The 24,463-nt window shown below is 36.8% G+C and overlaps 2 protein-coding genes across 4 annotated transcripts in view; one reads left to right on the top strand and one right to left on the bottom strand.

Annotated features, from left to right (window-relative positions):
- The window catches only part of LOC127850569 (plexin-A1-like), a 314,190-nt gene extending 309,506 nt beyond the window's left edge, over window positions 1-4,684 (bottom strand). For both annotated transcript variants that reach the window (XR_008035353.1, XM_052383697.1), the window contains exon 1: window positions 4,123-4,684. The gene's annotated coding sequence lies outside the window, so the exon portion shown is untranslated. The remainder of the gene's footprint in view (window positions 1-4,122) is intronic.
- Window positions 4,685-7,273: 2,589 nt separating this feature from the next.
- Window positions 7,274-24,463, top strand: part of LOC127850559 (alpha-(1,6)-fucosyltransferase-like) — a 53,805-nt gene continuing 36,615 nt past the window's right edge. The window contains exons 1-2 of one of the 2 annotated variants that reach the window (XM_052383677.1): window positions 7,274-7,433; window positions 9,288-9,400. The gene's annotated coding sequence lies outside the window, so the exon portion shown is untranslated. The remainder of the gene's footprint in view (window positions 7,434-9,287; window positions 9,401-24,463) is intronic. The other variant, XM_052383678.1, reaches the window with a different exon arrangement.

Here is a 24,463-nt window from a genome sequence, read left to right as displayed (position 1 = left end):
AGACTCTCATTAAGGCGGCCATTGTTGAATGTTGAAACACGAACGACAACTCTGCTAGGAGAATGTTATCAATGCTCCTACGCAGTGGCGTATGCAAAAGGGAAGTAACTGAAAAATCGAGTTATCTCAATCGGACTGGCTCGGTCTTTTACATGGGTTGCCATTGTGAAACATTTTTAGGTGATTATCAAACCTTGGACGATGCTGTTCCAGCATCGTCAAAAAGTCTCCCAAACAGAGGAGATTTAACATACTTGTTAAGGTTTTTAATAGTTCTCCACAGATAATGTATTATAATGATATAAGATTGAGCAACATCGGTTACATTTAGGCATTTTTTTCATTAATTCGATTTCAACGAAAACTACATAAAGCAATCGATGATCATGCGGATGAAGTACTAGTGGGAAAAGGAAGAAACGAACGCATGAATTTGTAGTTAATGCTTTCAGCCTTTTACTTACTCATCAGAAAGCGACCCGTGTTTGTGCCGAATATGTGTCTTGAAACATAACCTTTTAACAGGCATGTTTTCACACAAAATATAGTGTGTGTTTCTTTTACATTGAGAGATTTTTTATGCATACAATTGGTAGGATTGTCAGGACTGTATAATTTGTTCCATCGTTATATTATTCGGTTAACTTCTAATAATATTTCACCGCCATATCGAGATTAAGAATTCGATCTTTAGATATCAGAAAATCATTTCTTGATATCAATAAAACAAATTCTTGTATTAAAAAATCAGAAAATACGACAGATTTTTGGTTTCTAAAAATGATTGTCTGATAAAAAAAAATCGAATTGTTGATATATAAATTCATTTCTCGAGTTCAAGAAATAAATGGTTAAAAGCTGCCCCACAAATATTGGCCATTTGAAATGTTTAATTATAAAAAGAGCATCCCCTAACTCATCAAATATTATGGATTGAGAGCTTGTTATCAATAATAACTTCAATAGGTTTAAAATAAAACATTCTGAAGAGTCATTAGATTTTGAAAATCGTGTTTTTGGTCAGATTAGTCAGCACCCGATATTTCTGGTGGTTTATGAAAGATTAAGTTCCATAGAAAAAAATGAAATGAAATTGAAGTGCATAATGTTGGACGTTATTGTGAGAAGAGTTGGATTAAAGTTATCAATTTGGTAAGCATTTTATTTATTCAATATAATTTCGTTTTGTTTGATGACTTCTTTTTCAATCTTATTTGTAAGACTCATGTAGATTCATCCGACTCATCGATCAAGGCTTTGGTTTATATTAGGTATTTTCCTGAAAATGAAGTTTCACACACAATTCCATACATTCAAAAATTAATATATAAATTAAGTTCAAACTACCGCAATATTACTTCTGGCTAAGAACATTAAAAACAGTTCGGTAATAGATAACCAATATTTAAAATCTTTAAAATAATAAAGCGTTTGTAACGCTTTTTATAACTCCGCCAATGACGGTCCCAAGCCCGACTGAACAAGAAGGAGGGCTGCGCGAATGACCAGCTACCATACCCTGTGAAAAACACGCAGGTTAAAGAAACGCCAAACGGCATAACAAGAGACATCGCGGACCTGTGAGAAGATGAACCTCAATATGGAGAGCGTATGACGCTGGGGAGTGAAAGCAAGAGTCAAGTGCAAGCCGTCTGTCCGAAGACCATCACATCTTACAGGATCACAGCCACCATCGGTACATGGAATGTTTGAACCATCCACGAGACCGAGAATACAGCGCAAGTAGCCGCATATATGAGAAAGTTCAACCTCGCCATCATAGGAATCAGTGAATCAACGTGGAATGGTTCTGGGACTTCCGGCGAGTTACTGCTGTTCTTGGTGCATGTGCAGGAGTATTCAGCTCCCGCCAAGGGAGTAGCGCTGATTCTTATCAAGTCGGCATACAGAGCGGTTATAACCTGTATTCGTTGGTCTGTCTTAATTTCATCAAGATTGAGGACTAATAAATATACACACACACATTACTATTCCAATTCGTACACAAAGTGTCGTACCCTAAATTGAGCCTCGTTTTGAAATCAGAGTGAACCACGATGTCAATTGAACTTTAGAAATGGCAAAAGCTTGTGTTTATGTAGTTTTTTGTGAACTAATACTGTTGCTAATGTACAGAATTATAGATTTGAATTGGAAAAGGTGATTAACTGTGTTGAAGCAATATGTTTTTTTTACTAAAACAATTAATTTCTTTGACTGGATTTTCTGGCAAACATTTTATGTACGAACACGTTTGAGAGTTTATGTTTTGGCGTTCAGCAATAAAATATATTTGGACGTAAATAACGTCTGAACGTCCACTGATGACACTAAAATGAAACGTAATTTGGAACTGTGTAATAGCCGTTTTTGACAGTTTTTTTTAGACAAAAACGTCTGATTTTCATAGTTAAATTGGACGTTTTTTTATTATTGTGTGGCCGTATTAGATTTGTAAATTGTCCGTTTCGATATTGTGAAATGGCAGTTCACGGCCAATCTAAAATAAGGAAAAAATAAGCTCTGATTGTTTGTTCCTTGTGAGCTTTGACGCATCTGCACCAAATATAGCTGCTAAAACCAAAATGACGATATCAGTTGTGTCTACACCCGAGCAGGGTGGCGATATTAAGAAAAATAGGCTAACCAGTGGTTCTAGCTATGAATTTAGCTTTACGTTTTGAAAGCATGGCGGATACGTAGAAAGCTGATGTCAACCTTGGCGACAAAACCATGATGGCGATAGTTCAAGTCGTCAAATATTATATCTTATCCCCCATTCACTTTTAACGAAAAGTATGATAAAATCGATCGTTGCCGGGGTTATATATTGGCTATCGAATCGGCTAGAGAGCCTTGACAATGACAAACAGTAACTCCGCCATGAAAACAGAATGCTGCGAGACCGCGTTACGGACCTTGAATACTCGATGGATACCAGCGAGCAATATAGCAGTCGAAATAACGTTCGCATCTTCGAAATGCCTTACAGTACAGACTCCAATCTAGCACACACGACGAAGGGTCAATTGTGCAAGACCTCGGGTTGTGTCCATCAATGAAATAGATCGCTCTCACAGAATTGGAAAACATGGCGGACGTAAACCCCGCCATATAATAGTAAAATACACAAGCTACAGGGCCAGACAAAAACTTTACACTCCAAGACGCGAACTTAAGGCGCGCAGATGACATGGTTAAATCTTCATAAACGAAGATCAGACCCAAAATCTGCTGGTGTTTGTCGCACTTGGACTTGCGAAATCTATGTAAATTGAAAGTGCCTGGTCAGCCAATGGTTATATGCTGAGCAGTGTATCTAAAAAAGGCGAAACGACAATAAAGCGCATTCGCTAAGAATCAGTACCTGACAAATGCAAAATTATGTAAATATAGAACTACAAATCTTCTTTTATCTGTACCTATAAAATTCTTATTTGACCTTTTGCGATAAGCGTGGGTCACGATACTTTATTGTTATTTGTGTTTATCTACTTTGCATGTGATAATTTGACTAGAATTACAAATCCCGTTATCTTGTAAAACTAATTCTTTAAAATTAAACCAACTTTGAAAATATGTTTATATGGGTCTCATGCAAATGGACCTGAGTATTAGAAATAATGTAAACTTGTGAAGTTAATGTATTAAGTGCAACTATTTGTAAACTATTTTACAAAGAACTTGTATAATGTATTGATTTTTATGTATATATTTTTCAAAATAATTTATTTATTGAGAACATCAAAGGCTCCTACAATTGATAATTAAACATGTCTCATTCTTGGTTTGAATACTGCAAAGTTCTTTTAATACGATACCTGATATTGTCATTGAACATGTGCGTATAACATATCAAATACACATATAAAATGTTGTCTTACTTCTTATGAACATATTAAAATTTGCCTTTAAATCCTATGTACATTGTATATAAAATAATTGTACTTATTATCTAACAGATCAGTGAAAACACTATATCAATTACTTTTTTAAAAGCAAAATATTAGGTATCTTAGCATGTACTAGTTTCTCTATTAGTACACTCGAATAATTGAGTTTATGCTAAATACACAAATAAAATGTTTCTAACGATTTTTAAGACAGATGAATCAATCTTACCTGTAACTATCAATCCATAGGCTGCATTGGAACTATTCCTATATTTAACACAATCAAAACCAACTCGCTTACTGCACTGTGTTTCAACGGTTTTATAACTGCGCAACTGGCATATTGTTTCACTAGTACCTACCAAAGGGACGGACGCAAATCACACTGAAAGTCGCATCATGTCAAAGTCCGAACATTCGCCAATAACCGTTTGTTTCACATTCAGAGCTTTTCGAACCATACAGATCGCCGTGAACGTTTAAAGAGGCGGTCCCCATCGGTTCAAATTTGATTGTGTTTATAAATTTTGAAATAACGTATACTTTTTCATTTTAAAGCATATTTTGGTGTAGTTATCGATGACAACAATGTAGATCAATGCTGTTGCAGTTTAAAATCACATATATAGTAATTTCATTCTGCAACAAAATAGCCGTCCGCTATTTTGGTTTTGTAAGCAAACTTTTTAATTCCTACGTTCGCGATTTGCAAAACAGTTCGTATCTATCCATGTCGTTCTAGAGAGCGAAACGTTTACGCATGTTTTCGAACATTTTCGTTACTGAAAGTACGATTGATCAATACAGACAACAGGCAGTAATTGTCCTCCTTCCAGAAGAGTTGCAATACGTTTGGTATATTATGTGGCTGGTTTACAATTGCGGGTTTTACGTTTAATTTAATAACATGCACGTTTTAGATGCATTCTGATATTTCCAATTAACCTTATCCTTCAATTGCATTACACGATGGGAACGAAAGTTTCTGTATTATATTATACAACCAATAACGTCGAAAAGGTTGAGATTAATGAACACGGCTACTCAGTAATATTTCACAGAACGAAGTAACTATGCCTTCCAAAATGTGAAAATTATCAAACTCATTTGATTTATAAGCCTTTTATATAAGGATGGGAATCGTTTCCAAAATCGGTATCTGGATAACCGTATCAGGTATCCGAATATATCCGGATATCCGTATACTTTTATAAGTAAACTACAAAATACTACTACCAACATCACAACCAACATTACAACAATGCGAATACGTTTTTTAGCACTGTAATCACAATAATAAACGATATAACTTATTAAGAAGTTTTCTTTATTCAAATTATTTTATTTATTAGAAAAATATGAAGGTCGCAAAAAACGTAATGTCGTGTGTTTTTTTAACATCGTTCAACTGAAACAAACTCCAGCAAGCTACGATATATATACATTGTGTTAACATTTAACACTGGTTTAGAAAGTCACACAAATATCTCGCAGAGCTCGATTCATTTGATTGTTAATGCAACAGTTATGAAATACACAACTTTATTTATACTGTGTTTTAGTACAGATAAATATTGATATTGACCAATTGAAAAAACTTTAATTTGAATGTACAGATCACATGTTTTTTCACACTGTTTCACCCGTTAATTGAAGTCAGGTAGCCATTAGGTGTCAATTATCGGGATGAAATGGCCATAAATCAAAACATGGAAGCGCCGATGGGCAATTAGGAAAGTATTCGATTGGCACTAAGGTGATTCGAGTACTCTAACGGGCACCCGCTGAGCAACAGCCAATCAACGGATCAAATTATGACAGTCTGTCAACGATATCTAGTATACAGATTAACGTTGAAATATACAATAACGAAAGTAATGTGCATAACAAAAGAGGTCATATCGTTAAAAAAAAGTATTCGTATCCTCTTTTACTATCCGGATACTTGACCAGTATTCGGATATCCGGATATTCGTTACCATCCCTAAAAATTAGTACATTTATCCCTAACAAGTAGTACATGATTCCCCAAACAAAAAGAACCTGAGTCCCCTACTAAATAATACACGAGTCTCTACCAAGTAGTGCATGAGTCCCTTCCAAGTAGTACATGAATATCCTACCAAGTAATACATGAGTCTCTACCGAGTAGTACACGAGTCCCTTCCAAGTAATACATGAGTCTCCTACCAAGTAATACATGAGTCTCTACCGAGTAGTACATGAGTCCCTTCCAAGTAGTACATGAGTCTCCTACTAAGTAATACATGAGTCTCTACCAAGTAGTACATGAGTCCCTACCAAGTAATACATGAGTCTCCTACCAAGTAATACATGAGTCTCTACCGAGTAGTACATGAGTCCCTTCCAAGTAGTACATGAGTCTCCTACCAAGTAATACATGAGTCTCTACCGAGTAGTACATGAGTCCCTTCCAAGTAGTACATGAGTCTCCTACCAAGTAGTACATGAGTATCTACCAAGTAGTGCATGAGTCCCCTATTAAGTAGTACATTGGTTCCTAACAAGTAGTACATGTGTCCCTACCAAATAGTACATAAGTATCTAAAAAGTATCACATGAGTCTCTACCGAGTAGTACATGAGTCCATACCAAGTAGTACATGAATCCCTACCAAGTAGTACATGAGGCCCCTACCAAGTAGTACATTAGTCCTTACCAAGTAGTACATGTGTTCCTATAAAGTAGTTTATGTGTCCCTACCAAATAGTACATACGTATCTGCCAAGTATTACATGAGTCCCTACCAAGTAGTACATGGGTCTCTACCGAGTAGTACATGAGTCCCTACCAAGAAGTACACGAGTCCCTACCAAGTAGTAAATGAGTCTCTACCAAGTGGTACATTAGTCTCTACCAAGTAGTATATGAGTCCCTACCAAGAAGTACACGAGTTTCTAACAATATGTACATGAGTCCCTTCCAAGTAGTACACGAGTCCCCATACCAAGTAGTACACGAGTCTCTACCAAATAGTACATGAGTCTTCTACCAAGTAGTACATGAGTCTCTACCAAAAATACACGAGTCTGTACCAATGAGTACATGAGTCCCTACCAAGTAGTACATGAGGCCCCTACCAAGTAGTACATTAGTCCCTATCAAGTAGTAAATGTGTTCCTACCAAGTAGGATATGGCTTTTCATTGCTCTCACAAACAAGTTTCGTCTTTAAAGAAACTTTATTTGTACCTAGCCTTCTACTAGTGGTATACTGTCACCTGTTTTCAGTAAAAGTGTTCGCTTACTGTCCCAGACCTACAGGGACAACGGCTACACATACAAGCCAGCGATGACTGTGCCGGCTGGCTGGGGGCTTATTTCAGCCACCCTGAGAAGAGACTGGTTGCTACGCCGAGTAGTTGTCAACACATTGGTAGGGAAGGTGGGTATGACGTTGGACAGTGGCGTATTAGAAGGATATTTGCGTTTACACATCATGGGTCCATCAGATGTTTAATGTCTGGATTATTTCATAATTTCTGGGATGAAATGAATACAACTCATACAGCAATTGCCGGTAAGCTACCATTTTTATACAACTTCGAACACTATGCACCACAAACCAATTACAAAATATTAAACATGATATAAATTCAGGTTATTATTAAATTTCCGCCACTATATTGATAATATCTATGCACATCATAGAAGGTTTAACCAGATTTTTTTAAAAAGGAAGAAGAAGAAAACGTCCTTCAGAAAAACCTGCCTTACAAAGACATTTTTGTCAAGGCATCTCGTTGATTGTTTTTTGTTTACGGTAATTATTTCAACAGGACGATAAAACTATAAAATTGAATATGGAGAAAGATAATTTGTATTGTTTGTTTCCCTATCGTTATCACATAATAAGTCATTATGTATTCGTAAGTACATGGAAATTGTACATGTATAGTCCCTACGATTTGCATGTGTGATAATGCACCCATGTATATCATTTGAGCATGCACACACTGTTCAACAGTGATAACGTAGCTTAACATATTTGTCCCAGATAAACAGTTTGTTGCTCTGAACGAGTTTCACGATCGCCGTTATGGCGGAATTGTCCGAGGGATCCCGATTGGTGTGACGTATTGTCTGTGACGAAACTCGCCAGTTTAAGTTAGATACTGTGGATTTTAAGTTTAAGTCGGACGTGGAATTATATTTAACAGTATTTTTTTTAAGCATCGAACGAATCGAAAACGTAACTCGGACTGTGTGTTTGTAATGCATAGTTGTAAACTTCGATGGAAATAAAATAACCCGAATTCATGACAGCTAATCAGCTGAGCTATCTTCAAATTACCATGTGATGTTTGCTTATTAATATTATATCTATGTTTAGTAACTCTCAGTGTCAGGCGCGGGCATGAACACATATGCATATCTGTGTTAAACAGCGATACGTTATTCAAAAATAATAAACAGCTTATTCGGCCATTATTTTGACTGACATACAGTATCTTGAGTAATCATGCGCTACGTTATCCATCTTGATGGTATTTCACAGATAGAATAATCTGAAGACGGATAAAACGCGGATCAAACACGGTCCGTTGTCCAAAGATCATAGGTCGCTATACTGATGGTGGGCAAAGGACACCTTTGCCTTTCCAGAATGCACTGTTGGTGAGATAACGTCGATAAGTGTCACATGGGAATGAAACAAATATGACAACTCAACCGGTTTGACTATTGACGTTTCTCGACCTGCGTTTTAAAATTTGATTACGACTTGTTTAAATGTCTAAAACAAGCCCGAGTATATTGTCTTTCTCGCCCATACTTAAACGTGTTTTTGATAGGGGAGATTTTTTTTAAGTATTTGAGTTTTCTTTGTTGAAGAAAAATATTTAAATAATTTGTCAAGTTTATGGTATCCTTTTTCCTAGTGAAATGACTGTAGTCTGATATGTTTATTTGGGGTCATTAAGTATCCAGTTGATGTAAGAGACTGAAATACCCAAGTCATAATGTCATGTTTTTGTTGCGCAAAACTTCAGACATGTTGTTCAATGTGGCTGTAAAAGAGTCCTGAACATGTTTTAAATGGCAGACTATTTTTGTCAGTTACATAGTGCAGTAAAAAAAGTAAATCTGAAATTAGACCATCCCAAAAAAATTAAGTTAAATTTGTTTCAGCAACATCACCCAGTACAATTATACCATAAAATAGATTAAAAAAACATAATAATTTTGTTTTGAAACGTTTTACTACATTATCACACATCAAGGGTTAACTTTTTGTTTAGCAACACTCCATGTGAAGTTGTCAGAAAGGACAAATCTTTGTTAAAAACTTTATTTCAGCAATTTTCCCCACACAATAAAAAATATTGGCTCTACTCACGCCAGAACAAGTATTTTGTTTTCAAATTCTTTTTAGTTGTTCTCGCTGGACCAGGAATGCATATATAGTATCATCACGTTCGAGCATCTGTTAAAGATATGTCAGAACAGCGATATTTCCGCACACCTCGAAACCATTATCAATTCTAGGTAAGATATCACATTAATAGGGTTTACATCAATATTTCAAATATAAAAATTGGGGGGGGGGGGAGGAACAAATAGCCTGTTTTTAGGGGATCTCTTCCAGAAATTTGAGGTCACATTCATTGGTTTTGTCTGCTTGTGTAGCAACATTTTGTTTTTCTTGCAACACTTAAATATAATATAAGTGTAATTAAATAATGTTTATTAAACAGGTTTACAGCCAAGTTGAAAATCCTGGTAACAAGATTAGGTTATGGTTTGTGTTGACGGGCGGGACTGCGGCATGAAACCTAGCTTGGGGTTGTATTTTGGGCTTGTCTGGTCGAGGGCAAGGTTAATGTATCTAAATAAAGAAATACTTTTTCCGCCCAGTGATTGGAATTGAGATAAAAGTAATGCATTGAAAGTTTGTCAGGTCAATGTCAAGAACACTGTTATTAAGGTAAGAAAATATATATATGCGTATAAAACTTACTTGCAGATCTAGCTTGAGAGTCTATGTTGTCGGCAAGTTTGGATTTGTTTTGTGTTGGTAGCTTTCCGGAAGACCCTGTTTGGGATTGCATTTGCGGCCAGTCAATGTCATAGTCACAGTTTCTAAAAATACGAAAAATGTTTCCGCTCAATAACTTGAGTTTTGTTGGGGGCATTGTGCTTAAAGGTCGTGTTTATGGAGCTTACATGCAGACCTAGCTTGTGATTGTACAATTAATTAGATTAAATGAATATCAAAAACTTTGAAAACCTGGATTGTGGTGTTTCCATACTTTTTGTTATTTTATATAGACTACAAATATGATATTATTAATTTTAACACACAAGGTTTTCATGAAAATAAAAACAGATAAATCATGCATCCCATGGGATGTAAATATTTAATATGACAGTGTCCTGGCTCACAAATGAGTGGTATTTGAAGCAGAAAATAGAGTCCTGTAAATCCCAACCAAAACATTTATGCTGCAAGGTTTAGACCAGAAATCTCCCTAGACCAGGGACTTTCAGTTCATTTTGTAGTTTGTAATTCCACTAATGATTGTGCACAAATAAAGCGGGCCCTATGTTGTACCAAAAGATGTTGTCTGGGTTCCATGTGGCACCTAGAATAGTATATAACACATGATGCTGTCTTGGTTCATGTGGTACTTAGAGTAGTACGTACCACATGATGATGTCTTGGTTCCATGTGGTACTTAGAGTAGAACGTACCACACGATGTTGTCTTGGTTCCATTTGGTACTTAGAGTAGTACGTACCACATGATGTTGTTTTGGTTCCATGTGGTACTTAGAGAAGAACGTACCACACGATGTTGTCTTGGTTCCATGTGGTACTTAGAGTAGTACGTACCACACAATGTTCTCTTGGTTCCATGTGGTACTTAGAGTAGTACGTACCACACGATGTTGACTTGGTTCCATGTGGTACTTAGAGTAGAACGTATCGCACGATGTTGTCTTGGTTCCATGTGGTACATAGAGTAGTACGTACCACACGATGTTCTCTTGGTTCCATGTGGTACTTAGAGTAGTACGTACCACACGATGTTGTCTTGGTTCCATGTGGTACTTAGAGAAGTTCGTACCACACGATGTTGTTTTGGTTACATGTGGTACTTAGAGAAGTACGTATCACACGATGTTGTCTTGGTTACATGTGGTACTTAGAGTTGTACGTACCACACGATGCTGTTGTGGTTCCATGTGGTACTAAGAGTAGTATGTATCACACGATGTTGTCTTGGTTCCATGTGGTACTCAAAGTAGAACGTACCGCACGATGTTGTCTTGGTTTCATGTGGTACTTAGAGTAGTACGTATCACATTTCGTCATTTTCAACGTAAAATACATTGAGAACACCGGACGGTCTAAATTCTCAAGACGCCCGAGGCGTTTAAATTACAATACCTAGTAGGTCAGCACGGCGCGTGCGGTGTCACACATTCCGCTCGCAAAATTATCGATAATCGGATTAAACATACCATAAAGGTGTCAAGTCGTTACCGCGCTATTGAAGTCCGATTAAATAATGTAAAAAACAACTGTGAATGTCTATTATAGACGTGCGGTAACACCAAAAAATAAGTGACGCGATCGTTTTATTAAGCTTATGATAAACTATTTAATTACAATATTAATGCATGCCGTTGCGACGATCACTTTCTTGTGATCTTCTTGGGTAGTTTGAACGAGCTTATAGCCATGTTTTAAACGCTTAAATGGTTGTTTGTTTGTTTGTCAGGTAACACTGTGAGAAATATGACCGTTAAATATCCATCCATCGGTCTGCAAATTCATTCATTGCCTTTTCGTAATTTCAAACGCATCTTCAGTATTAATAATCTAAAATCTACAAGTCTTCTCACATCTAAAATGTCGCAGCCTCCAGCTTAACGCAGACGCAAAATGTATATGGTTTGTTGTATTCTTATATGATTTTGTACACAATGCATACAATGTATATTTCGGCAATATGCCTACTCTTGTTAAACCGGAACTCTCTGAAAACCGGACGATCAGGCCGGTCCCCAGACCGTCCGGTTTACATAGTCTACTGTATAGACCAATTGAACAAACTTTTAATTCGAATGTACAAATCACATGTTTGTTCACACTGTTTCTCCCGTTAATTGAAGTTAGGTAGCCATTCGGTGTCAATTATCGGGATGAATTGACCATTCATCAAAACATTGAGGCGCCATTGGGCAATAAGGCAACTATTCGATTGGCACCACACCAAGGTGATGGGAGTACTGTAACGGGCACCCGCTAGGCAACAACCAATTAACGGATTAAATTATGACAGTCTGTTAACGATATCTGGTATACAGATTAACGTCGAAATATACGATAACGAAAGGAATGTGCATAACAAAAGGGGTCATATCGTATAATAAAGTATTCGGATCCTCTTTTATAATCCGGATACTTGACCAGTATTCGGATATCCGGATATTCGTAACCATCCCTACTTTTATTCGGTTGTACCTGTTAAACCCATGTTTCGTCCTTTATTGACCTTTATAAACAGACAATAAAATGTTGAGGAAATTTCCGAATTGAAAATTATAGGGATGCAATATAATATTTGGAAACGATGTTGAACGTGAAGCTTTTGCATCTCATACAGGAACAATGATTACCAGTTCCACACTGAACTATCAAATAAATATACGTGTATGTGTATTTCGAAGTTAATGAGTTCCTTCTGCACCTGAAGCTTCATTATGTGTGGACCCGAAGCGTTTGCTACCACTCCTACCTAATTTACTTACTACATTCACGATCCCAGCTGTATTGGTGTTACTAAAAGATTTTCAATTTTAATGTGGTCTTGTGTTGTGGGGGGAGGGGGAGCCTGGGTAATCGCAGGAAACCCCCCTCCCCCCCTGTCCGGTATTGTTACCACAATCACATGCTTCCAGGAACGTGGATTGAACCAGGGTCGCCTATGTGAGAAGTAACAACCAGTGCTTTAATCGGACCCAACTCAATATACGTATACTATGTGCGTATTCCTTTATATAAGTCACAGTGAGCAGAGGCTGTGTTCTTAACAATTTAATAATTATTGGGTTTGGCATAAGCTCTTGAACAATTTTGCAATTTCTTTAAACGGAATATATTCAATATCGCAGGATATCATGGTCAGTGCGCGGTCAACTTGTCTAAAAATAGTCCCTGAAGACAAGAATCTGACATTTACCCGCTTTCAATTAATTACAAATACTTCAAATTGCTATTGGAAAGTTTCATGGTTAGACTATAAATTACCAAAAGCAATTAGTATAAATGTGTGTTTTGATTGGTTGGAATAAAAACATAAACTTTATTTAAATCGTGAAAAACAAACTAATGCTAAGAACATTATATGCAATGTGAGGACACGTAGAATATGATCTGATGTACATGTAGTATCATTTATATCTACGTACATAAGTGGGCAGTTTAAATTTATATTTCTACTTGTTACTCCCGAGAAATAAATCCTGACTATGATTGGGAGGCGCTGTCAAGAAAACTGTATTAAAAATACAATATTAGTGCAGATTAACAGATAAAAGTTCAAAGATAAAAGTGTGCAAGATTAAAAACATAGTAGGATAGCTAAACTGTATCTGTCACCAGCCTATCTGTGGAGATATCTAGGCTGGGACTAAACTTGACCTGGTATGGGAGACTATTCCAATGTCTTAGGGTTCTCGGGAAAAAGAAGTTTAGGTGGTTCTGTAAACGGGAATGGGTGATCAGAAAGTTCAAGTTACGGGTAGGGGTGAGGTGGTCATGGTCAACTTAAACAAGGTTGTACTGAATTTTATAGAGGAGGATGAGGGAGGTTTGGAGTCTGCGGCTTTCTTAGGGTGGGCCAACCAAGTTCATTTAGCATATGAGTAATGCTACTCTGGAAGCTATAATTGCTAAAAACATAGCTAGCCGCAGCTCTTTGGACACTTTCTATGTTGTAAGGCAGATTTTTCTGCCAGTGGTGCCAAATTACAGAGCAGTATTCTAGTTGGGGTCTAACATATGTGAAGTAGGCTGTGGTTTTGATTTCATTATTTTGAGTTTTGACGTTTCTCTGTATAAATCTTAGGGAATTTTTTGCCTTGGAGGTTGTGTTATTTATGTGATGTGTCCAGTTTAGGTCTTTTGAGATGGTTACTCCAAGATACTTCGCAGTATCGGCGGATTTTAGGGATTTATCGTGTAGGGTATATTGGAAGATAGTGGGGTTCTTTTTGCGTGTGATCCTAAGTACCTCACACTTATCCGGGTTGAACTCCATAGCCCAGTCCCGCTCCCAGCCTTCAAGTCTCAGTAAGTCCTCTTGTAGTCGGTTTGCGTCTGTCTGTCCCTGAATTGTTAGGTAAACGATTGTGTCATCCGCAAATAACCTTGTTTTACTTTTGACGGTTTCTGGCAGGACATTGATGTTTACCAGAAACAGACAGGGTCCAACAACAGAACCCTGAGGGACACCGGATAACACGGGCAAATTCTCAGAGATTTGACCTTCAACCGCAACCCTTTGGATGCGGTTGCTCAGGAATGACCTAATCCATGAGGAGACACGGCAGTCAACCCCCATGTTATTTTACTTGTTTATTAACTTCTGATGGTCGACTTTGAAAAATCCATCACAATGACGTCAGTCTGTTGTCCATTGTCTAGGCTGTCAAGGACTTCTTGGGAAAAGCTCAGCAGATGAGTTTCGCAACTACGTTTAAACCGGAAACCATGTTGGAAGGGACTGATTATCAAAGAAAGTCATCATATTTGAAACAGTGATATGCTCCATAAGTTTGGAAGAGATGCAAGTGAGAGATATTGGTCAGTAGTTGCTGGCGTCGGATTTATGATCCTTTCTGTATACTGGAGCTTTGGTTGCATTTTTCCAATCATCGGGCACGATACCTGTTTCTAACGATAACCTGAATATGTGAGTGAGGATGGGGGCTATTTCTCTGTGGAGTTCTTTGAGGGCCCTTGGTGAAAATTGATCTGGACCTTGAGCTTAATTGGGGTTTAGGCCTGCCAGGATTTTGTCAACGCCATCAACCGTTATTGTAATAGGGGGCATACTGTGAGAAGGTGGGTTTAGTACCCTTTTGCACATTTGCTTTAGGCTCAATGGTGGTTGCCGGGAGAAAACAGACTCAAACTGTTTGTTGAGAATGTTTGCCTTGTCCTTTGCATTTGTAAAAGTTTTACTTTCAGACTTGAGGGGTGCTACTCCACAGTTATCAGATGTGTTATGCTTTACAAAGCTGTAATTATTTTTGTTTTTACCTGGTTGGGAATCTCCTGAGAAAATAACAGATTCTAAGTACGACCAGTACCAGTTACGTATTTTTAGTTGGATGATCGCCTTAAGGGTCTCAAGTGGCGATTTGACTGGGGGTGGGGCTCATTTTTTTTAAGTTTAGCATACATTTTGTCACGTAAACGTATTTGTCTAAGTATGTCCATGGTCACCCAGGGGAGATTTTGTCTATGTTTTGTCATTTTCGTTGGTATGTTTAAGTCACATAGTCTATGAAATTCAGTCTTAAAGTCAGTCCAGGCTGAATTTGGGTCCGTATGTTTACATTCTCTGAATTGTTTACTTAGCATGAAAATCGTTTAATTCCGATTTGATTTTTGACCAGTTGGCTTTATTTGGCATGGGATTTTTCTTTGGGGTTGGACGGGGCGACCTCTATTTATGTTAAATTCATGGAAGATGATACCATGATCGGAGTTTTCTAAGCTTGAGACTGACAATATTTTCGATGAAATCTTCAAAAATGGTTTTGAATTTGCAGGAGTTCTTAATAGCTTCTGAAGACCAGTCTATGTCGGGCATGTTGGAATCACCTGCAAGCCATATGATGCTGTTTTTAGGGATTTTTTGCAGAGATAACCATAAATTGTGAAAGGGCATTTGGGTCATTTTTATGAGGCTTGTAGACTGAGCCGAAATAGATATTACGGGAACCGGGTATACTTAACTTGGCCCAACAGACATTACAGTCTGTTTTGAGATATGGCTGCTCCTGACTCAACAGGGACCTTGTGACAGCTATCAGGACTCCACCCCCTTGACTTTATGTCCTACCATCCGTTAGACTGCATAACCTAAACGGTCTGGGCAAATCTCAGCAGTATGGATGTCAGGTTTGAGCCAGGTTTCACTACAACAGATGACATCTAGCCAGGTTTCACTACAACAGATGACAAATATGTAATTGATATTACATACTTATGCATACAATTTTTAATTTATGTGCATATAGAGTGTGCATTATAAATGCACAATACTTACACGCTTATCCATGCCTGTATTTTCAGAATATTAAAATAATATTTAAGTGCCCACAAGCTTTAAATACATCTATGTACGGACGCCTTCCCCGCCCCCTGGCAGACATTTTTACCAACGGACCGGAACCACGCTGAGATATCATTAGGACAAACGTCCTGAGCAAGGTTCAGTATGATGTTCAAATATTTCGACTTACAGTGGTCACAATTTTTTTTTTAATTAATTTTTAATAAGTTACATAGTTTTTAACTAAACATCACCCAGCTTTGAACTAAGCAGAGATTTGATATTATTTCTTTGCATAAAACTTACTTATAATCGTGAAAAATATACAAAAAGTAAGACAATGCACACAACGAGTATTGTATGCAACATTATGAAACATAGAGTTCATATCACCCAACAATAGGATTTGGAAAGCCCAGCTATTCTTTGCTTTTATCAAGTAACTACTGCATCATGGCGTTTGTTCGGGTCAAGTAGATCACAAACAGACCGACTCAGAAGGCCGAGTGGTCGCCATGAACACTGGTCAAGCTGTCAGCGAGGTCCTCTGGTATCGCTAGCGGTTAAAAACGTGGGCGCAGAAAAAGAATCAAACCAAGTGGGAGTACCATGCTGACAAATCATTTCGAAAACGTCACTTTTTGCATGCTCCCATTAGAGTGGTGATCCAAGAATTGTCTGTAAGACTTTACACTCATCATTTAGCATAGTTTGCTGATCAACAAAAATAGGGTTAAGAACATGACCTGCAGTATGTCCATGGTCTTTAGATTTACATTTTCTTACCGCTAGGTTACCTTTATCCTTCACTTGTTTGATTAGCAGACCTTTCAACTTAAATAAGCAAATTCGTTGAATTGATGTCCCCCGCCGAACAAATTATGTTTATTGTGTGCAAATTGATGAACAGGGCAATAAATATAAAATAACAAAGTGTAGTGTTATTGCTTTTATGCATTTAAATTATTCTCATTGATATATCATTCACGGGTGTATACCCATGAATGTTCAGGTTGAAATATTGTAGACTATCTGAGATATAGCCCTTAAAAGGCCCATCCTACAAACACAATTAATGGTAATAACTCTTATTTAAGAAAGTGTAGGGTAATGGTTCTTGTGCTTGACACTTCGCCTCTTTAATATCTATTCACTCATCAAGTTTCATGTTGTATCTGAAGTATCTGAGATATAGCCCTGAAAATTACATCATACAAAACAACAAAGGGCAATAACTCATATTTAAGAAAGTGTATGGTTATGGTTGCTGTGCATGGCACTTCTCTTAATTAATATCTATACATCCATTAACGTAGGTTTAATGGTTAAATCTTATTGGTTTTTTAAATATAGCCCTGAAAAGTTTGTGACAGACAGAAATCATAGAACACAACAAAGGGAAATAATACTTATTTTAGAAATTGTCGGGTCTTAATTCTTGTGCATGGCACTTCTCCTCATTGATTATAAAACACCCATTAAGTTTCATGTTGAAATCTTGTATCGTATCTGAGATATAGCCCTGAAAGGTAACATCATACAAAAATGACAAAAGACAATAAGTCTCATTTGAAAAAATGTAGGATTATGGTTCTTGTGCATTTCACTTCTCTTGCTTGATATATTATACACCCATGAAGTTTCATGTTGAACTCTTATGTAGTGTCAGAGATATAGCCCTGAAAGGTTTGTGACAGACGGACGAACTTACGGACGGACAACGCCAAATCTATATCCCTCCGCCTTAGGCGGCTGATAAAAAAAATTAGGAATACTTGTTGCACTTCGCCTGTCAACATTCCGTAACTGCCACTTGCAAATATCACTGTAATGCAATTGTTCCAAACGCTGTGAATTATCTAGGCGTGACTTTCCACAGACCATAAACGGGAATGAGAGTATTTCAGGTTGAAAGTCTTGAAATAAGCTGATATGGCTTTAATTTTTTCCTGGAGCTATGCAACGCACCTGGTTAAATTCTATGAAATCAAATGACTATAGGCCTGTATCTTAATTGCTAATAATCGGTCGATTAAATAATTATCTTCTGTCCAGGAATCTGAGTGTTTGTCATCGTCAACTGAGTATTTCCGGGACCGGGAATTCAAAAGGTTAACATTTTTGTGTGGCTGCTCACGTTTCATTTACAACAATTCCCTCATTTCTACAATTGCTGCTATTTGCAACCAACCATTTTTCAGCATCAACTACTTTGTTTGGCCTAGTATTTGCAAATAAGACGTGGTGTTTGTATGTCAATTAACGTTTCAACTTTAACATTATAGTGTCATGTTCACTCATCATTTTAGGCAGTGACCTGATTGTACTGTAACATCAGGAGGAACATTGACAATATAACCCCTCAGGTTTTACTGACCACACCTGGGCATTTTTACAGTAAACGCGAAACCATTTAGTTTGCAAAAACGATGTGTTTTTCCTTTGCATATACTATTATAGCAACTATTGCAAATCCACTCAATATTATCAACACTTTTACAATCTGAGAGGTAAAAGCGAACTTTTCCCTAAATAACTATTTAATTGTTGGCAATTGTTCATGGAATATCTATAAAAACAAGTGTAGAAACAGCTTGAACACACATGATCTGAACCTTAGCTTAAAAGATTGTGAAACTTTGAAGGAAACTTATTTGGAACAAATCTATCATCTATGCAACCAGTAAATGACTGTCCTATCATTTTATGAATTAAACAAGACCGTTTCTACCCAACACTTGATGTTCTGTTCTTAAAACTCTATAGATTGTCCAATATATGCACTGCATTTGAATTTGGCTGATAGCGGTTAGTTAAAGGAAATGAATGCATGTCACTCTGTAAAGACCTAGGACACTGTCCACAAGCAGTAAAACAAATGTTCATATTTTTCAAAGCGAGTGTGATAACGACTGGTTCAGATCGGGTGTAGTGAGTGTGATGACTGGTTCGGATCGAACGAGGCGAATGTGATGACTGGTTCGGATCGAACGGAGCGAGTGTGGTTACTGGTTCAGATCGAACGGAGCGAGTGTGATTACTGGTTAAGATTAAACGGAGCGTATGTGATTACTGGTTCAGATCGAATGGAGCGAGTGTGAAAACTGGTTCAGATCGAACGGAGCGAGTGAGATGACTGGCTCGGATCGAACGGAGCGAGTATGATGAATGGTTCGGATCGAACGGAGCGAGTGTGATGACTGGTTCGGATCGGGCGTAGTGAGTGTGGTGACTGGTTCGGATCGAACGGAGTGAGTGTGAAGACTGGTTCGGATAGAACTGAGCGAGTGTGATGACTGGTTCGCATCGAACGGAGCAATTGTGATGACTGGTTCGGATCGAACGGAGCGAGCGTGATGACTGGTTCGGATCGAACGGAGCGAGTGAGATACTGGTTCGGATCGAACGGAGCGAGTGTGATGACTGGTTAAGATGAAACGGAGCGTGTGTGATGACTGGTTCAGATCGAACGGAGCGAGTGTGATGACTGGTTCGGATCGAACGGAGCGAGTGTGATGACTGGTTCGGATAGAACGGAGCGATTGCGATGAATGGTTCGGATCGAACGGAGCGAGTGGGATGACTGATTCAGATCGAACGGACCGAGTGTGATGACTGGTTCGGATCGAACGGAGCGTGTGTGATGACTGGCTCGGATCGAACGGAGCGAGTGTTATGACTGCTTCGGATCGAACGGAGCGAATGTGATGAATGGTTCGGATCGAGCGGAGCGAGCGGAGCGAGTGGGATGACTGGTTCAGATCGAACGGAGCGAGTGTGATGACTGGTTCGGATCGAACGGAGCGATTTCGATGACTGGTTTGGATCGATCGGAGCGAGTGTGATGACTGGTTCGGATCAAACGGAGCGTGTGTGATGACTGGTTCGGATCAAACGGAGCGTGTGTGTTGACTGGTTCGGCTCGAACGGAGCGTCTGTGATGACTGGTTCGGATCGAACGGAGCGAGTGGGATGACTGGTTCGGATCAAGCGGAGCTATTGTAATGACTGGATGACAATCAGGTTTTAAACAAAATGTTTATATTTATGCAGTACTATCAGAATCATGTTATTGTGCCAAATTGTTGTAGATCGATATATATGTATAGGCCTTTTGTCGTTTTACTAGTTTACTTCCGTGTAGGTTTGTATTTTAATGAGTTTTTGTTGCTGCCAATATATAGTCATATCCTTATACGCCTTTAATACATACAAAATTATAAATAATGTGCAAAGTGTTTGCATTGAGGATGCGTTATTTTTTCTCTTTCATATCAGTATCTTGCTGTATATCGTGAATTGACCTTATTTTGTGTAGTTGAGGTTGCATGTTTGTTTTTAAGTTGGTGTTCGTACTTCTTTTTCTACGCAGTTCTAAAATATATTTATTTACTGTATCTTTACCATTTATATACAGCATTGGTTATGATTGTAATCATAAAACGTATATTAAAGCCGGATATTAATGGCCACTTTATTTATTACCACCAAGTTACATGCCAAAGCATATGTTTTCAGTTATTGTCTTCTCATCCTTAACCTGTGTGTATCTTTATTCCTTATCAATACTTTTCAGTGCTTTTTTTCCTCGCTCCTGCTATAAATTATGTAGTACACCACGGTTTACTGCATAACCAAATGTTCTCTTTTTCATGTTATTTTGATTCATCATCTATTTGTTAATATACCTTTCTGCACCAAAAATAATTGATCAATTGCTATGTTTAATCGAAGTGTTCTGTATTATGCCATTACTAGTTTTCATTATTATTATCTATGATTGATCTCAAAATGTTATCAGTCAACTGCAAAGGCATCCAAGTAAAAAAATAAGGATTACAAGTATTTAAATATTAAAAAGACATAGGTTTTGTTATTTACTTTCTGCAGCATACGCATATTGTCGATGATAAATATGATATATATATATGTATATATATATATATATATATATATATATATATATATATATATATATATATATATATATATATATATATATATATATATATATATATATATATATATATATGTACTCATAATGGGGGGTGGGTATAATGTCTGTTTAGTTGTGGCCCTCTTCCAATCATCGCGGTGTGGCAATACTCTTTTCGAAGCAGCTTAAATATAAATAATGCAGATGACAATGCGCTTGGTAATTATATTGTTTTACATCTGAAAGTTGGTGAGACCAGACTCCCCGTGGCCTCTTTTGGCCAAATTCTGATAGTCCTGACATTAAAAAACGGTTTTTAGCAATATAGACGAACTTGCAAACGACTGCTATGTTATTTGTGATGATTTTTATTTTGTCGTAGACCCGGGCCCTTATTCACCAACAAATTCTAAGACGTAAGAATACAAAATAGACTTAGACCGAAAACAACATATTGCATAGTTAGGATAGTTACAGGCTTTAATGTTGCTTATGTTACTAACCAAATGCTCTCTATTTAGAATTGTGTTATTATAGTTGTGAAATTCCATGGTAGATTTCAGTTTTAAGTAGTTCGAAAACATGAGCGTATGGCAAGCCCGTTACGATTTTGACTGTTGTCTTGTATCAACACTTTTATTGCCATTTGTTCATAATGCAAAATAACTCCAAGATACCAATCGAACCAATTTATTTTAATAAATAGGTAATCATTAATACAAATTGCCTCAATAAGCTGACGACATTTCTATACTCCTGGATGGCTGCGCAGAATCTCGGCATGTTGTATTTTCACATTCTACAATAGTGTCAGGTTTAAAGTAAACTTTGACCAAAGAAGTTTGGACAGGAAAGCACACGTTCAGTTCAGGACAAAAGACTTACAGTACGCTGGCAGTTAAAATGGAACCAGTTATGCCTAACATCTCATATCAATCTTAAAAAAGAAGTTGGCACCCAATTTTAAGGAGCAATTATCAAAAGTTAAAACAGTATTAAAAACTTGTCAAGAAGAATACTAACACCTATTTACCGCATTTAAGTGATAAAAACAATAGCTCTGACAATGCTTCCAATACTCATCTTTTTGTTTATCTTCCAAACCCGTCCAACACAATATTAACTGAGTTAAATAAACCTTTTTTCAACTTTGTTTGGAATGATAAATCAAATGTTATCAAACATATCACAAAGGACTATGATGAAGGAGGCTTAAATATGATATATCTACTTTCTTTCATAAGCTGCTTAAAATGTTCTTTGAAACGTTGAATTGTCACCGCAAATTGTAGATCGATTAGTGTTGCACAAACAATTGTATACTTAATACTCAATTATATAGCTGTGATAAACATTATCCGGAGAAATTAATCACTAGAATACCAAACAATGTTTGGAAAGGAACATTCAAATTCTTTGTTTAGTACCGCAAAGGCGAAGAATTAAATACAAAATACATACTACAAAATCATTTTTTAATCATCGGACTATTCATATTCTCCGTTTGCTGATAAACACTCCGGTATATTTTTGTTCACATACGTGCATAAATAAGTTAGGAAATAAAGGTAAAACCTTTAAATGCGTTTTTCTCCAAAAAATGAAATTGGTAGTTAGAGCACTATAGCAATTAAGCGACGATATATAATTAAACACATATTTTTAGGTACCAATTCATTCTGATTAAAACATTACTCAAATTCGGCCAACTGCTATTTTTGTTTAAAAATATGCGATACAATTGAGCATATTTTTGGGAATGTACTTTTGTTCAAAGATGAATATCAGGACTATTTAGCCAATTGGGAAGTGTCGCATATCTTATCAATCCTTCTTCCTTTATTTTAAGCATTTAAAATTGAAATTGCTCTTTGAAATGTTCACTACAATGTTCATTTATAAATATAAAATGAACTAAACCATTCCTACATCAAATAAAGGATTCGAGATCAAAGGGATATTTTTCTCTAAACTATGATGTTTTTCATGACAAAAATACTCTTAATACAAATGGGGCAGATAATTACCTATTTTGAGATACCTTGTTAAAGGTGACGGTTTGTAATAAAGTTGTTGTTTGTAAAACGAAAAGTTTATTCAAATATAGATTCTATGAAACGTTTTTTATGAAGCGCTTGAGCGTATTACACATTATGAATAGATGTATTGACGACGAAAATAATATAAATGAAACAGAAAATCTTTTAATATAGAAATGTGCATCATCAACAAGTCAAAGTAATTCAGCCGATAAGGAAGATACGAATGAATGGTTTTGTACATATTAACCGTAGCGCTAAAAGTGTACGTGTTACGTTTAAGCTTAAGAGCATTTGATATAGGTTTATTCAGTAATTGTATGTATTCAAGTTTCACCGATTTTACTTCATTATCACCGCAATAACAAAACACACGGTAGTTTTAAACAAACTAGGAAGTAAAGAGAACGAACAACAGAATAGCAGTATGTCTATGAAAGGTAAGCTTGCTTTTTTTTTAGTGTGGTAATAGGCAGTATTATGATCATTCATGTGTATGTCTATCTACGCTTCAAACAGTGTAGGATGTCTTATGTTCTTCCATAGTTGATTTCAACAGATGTATGCTTCCTCATTTAAAGGCCGACATTTGTAGTCCGTGTTAACTTTGGAGGATTGGCACATATATAAACATTCGTTTTGCACAGCCTCTGCAGAATGTGATAATCTGAGACAAGCGTAGGTCAGCCCAGGTCATGAAAAGGTTTAAGATACCGAATTGTTCTCTGAATATATTTGTGTACAATAAAAGGGTTATAGGCTAAGATAAAGTATTTGTTTGTGATTAGTTTTAAATGTTTCCTGATAAATAATAAGTTGATAAAAAATCTTGTTTTTCATTGGTTTTAATGTCAAGACTGAGACTGGCGCATGTGTGGCTTAGCTAATTTGACCAAATTAGTAGGAATCGGTGATCTAGGTATAAACGTAAGTAAAAGGTATTTATAAACTAAACTAGTGATGGCTTCGATTTTCGTCCAAAAGCGATCTATAAAAAAAACATGTATTGATTCAGTGTTCTTAAATGCTAAGTAATGTTACGGGTATAGGCTTAACATATAAATGCTCAAGAATGTTTAACAAAGAAATTCAGTATAATCTTAACAGTGTTTGCCCTAAAACAGTCGATCAGGCGATATGACAATTAAACTTCATCTGTCCCCATTACATCCGCCTTTATGTCAGCTTGGTTCAATTTTTATTAATGGTCACGCTTCATATTGTTTTACTTGTGTAGCAATATATATTATTTGATGGCTTCCCTTGCATAAAGGCGTTCT

Source organism: Dreissena polymorpha, chromosome 11 (assembly GCF_020536995.1).
Source record: "Dreissena polymorpha isolate Duluth1 chromosome 11, UMN_Dpol_1.0, whole genome shotgun sequence".
Taxonomy (NCBI): domain Eukaryota; kingdom Metazoa; phylum Mollusca; class Bivalvia; order Myida; family Dreissenidae; genus Dreissena; species Dreissena polymorpha.
Note: the sequence above shows the minus strand (reverse complement) of the source record. Positions and strands in the feature narration are given on the sequence as shown.